At 43.8% G+C, this 1587-nt stretch overlaps 1 long non-coding RNA gene across 1 annotated transcript; it reads right to left on the reverse strand.

Moving 5' to 3' along the window:
• Positions 1-853: 853 nt before the first annotated feature.
• On the reverse strand, positions 854-1402 carry LOC123177880 (uncharacterized). Its single transcript, XR_006489181.1, has 2 exons — positions 1124-1402; positions 854-1027 (listed from the first exon to the last, which is right to left on the reverse strand). It is a non-coding gene; the product is annotated as an uncharacterized lncRNA (long non-coding RNA).
• Between the last annotated feature and the right edge of the window lie 185 nt (positions 1403-1587).

Consider the following 1587-nt stretch of genomic DNA (forward strand, 5'->3'; position numbering starts at 1 on the left):
TGCGAAAGTGAGACACGATTTGAACTCTAGTAGTATATACTTACACATAGCTTATATGCCCATGTAAAAAAGTAGTGTATATACCTCTTTGACGACGTGGAGGTTTTCACTTTCTTGATCATGCCCATTGTAAGGGGTACATACTGATCATTTTTTTAAAGTATATACTACCTTTCGAAGGAATTCATATATAGTGCAATTTTTGAAGGAGTATATATTACCATTTTTTTGCGGGCATATATTACCCTTCTCTCTAAGGAGTATATTCTTTCGAACATGTATATACTTGATTTTTGTTGTTGTTGTTGAAGGAGTACGGGCTTCCATCTTTGCCGGGGTATATACCGATGAGAATATATACATGTAAAGGAGTATATCAAATACAACATTAAGAGGCAATATACCCATGCATCAGAACAAAAAAGCAGTATATTCATCCATCATAGAGGTGAGTTCGTAAAAAGTAAATAGAGTACATATACATCTGAAGGGGTACTTATACAACATTGATTTTCCAAAAAAAATACAACATTGATCATCACCAAACATGACCCGATTAGCTAAGGAAGCTGCTAACTCTATATACGTACTAGCAATTACCATGCATACAGTATGGTACTCCGTGGATGTATCAGGCATCATCGATGCCTACGAATAGATTCATGTGTTCTTAAATCAAATCTGACATCATTTGCAATGCGGCGTGTGCTAGAATTGCTGACCCGCTCGCCGGCAGTGAGAACGGAGTATCAAAAACCAGTCCGAACCGTCGTCGTACTCGGCGTCGCCATGGCCGCACGTGGCCGGCTGCGGCGTCGCACTTGGCCGGCATCGTTGTCACACTGACGCTGCATGCACGTAGAAATTAGATCGGATTACATTGATACATTGGAGTGCAAAGATGGATGAATATACTGCTTTTTTGTTCTGATGCATGGCACTGATGTGTGCAGACGATCGGGAAGCTAGCAAGGCCCGTGCATGCATCCATCTTGGTCACCATGCCATGGATATATTGTACTGTTTCCTGCGATTAGTCAGTGAGATTCAATTACATCTAACGCATGGAGATTATGCAAAGAAGTGGACCTGTAAAAAGTGGTGCCTATGATTAGTTAGATACCTCAACGATCTGAGTCATCATTTTTGTTGCCGTCGCCCGCCGGTCAGGCGAAGGGCAGGCAGGAGGATCTCATCGTGGTCGTCGCATTGCCATCGACATCACCATGCGGTCGCCGTCGCCGTCGCCGTCGCCCATGCCGTCACCGTCTCCATGGCCGTCGATGGCGCTGTGGTAAGCGACGGCGCGCGTGATGTCTGGAGGAGACATCGCCTGGCCGAGAGTTTCAACATGTACGCTAGCTAAACAAAGTGAGTTGCCAGAATCCCTATTAACATGGGCGAGCTAACAAATTTTCAAACAAACAGTCTTGCCATGCAGATATTGTTCTGTTATTATCCTTTTAATTATATGCTAAGTGGATTTAAATGGCAAAACTCAGGACGTTGCGCAACGCATGGAAGCAAGAAGCCACAGCATGGCATGGGAGTACGTACTCTCAGGAGTACTAACCCATTTTCCTATAT

This window comes from Triticum aestivum, unplaced genomic scaffold, assembly GCF_018294505.1.
Source record: "Triticum aestivum cultivar Chinese Spring unplaced genomic scaffold, IWGSC CS RefSeq v2.1 scaffold44844, whole genome shotgun sequence".
In the NCBI taxonomy this organism is placed as follows: Eukaryota; Viridiplantae; Streptophyta; class Magnoliopsida; order Poales; family Poaceae; genus Triticum; species Triticum aestivum.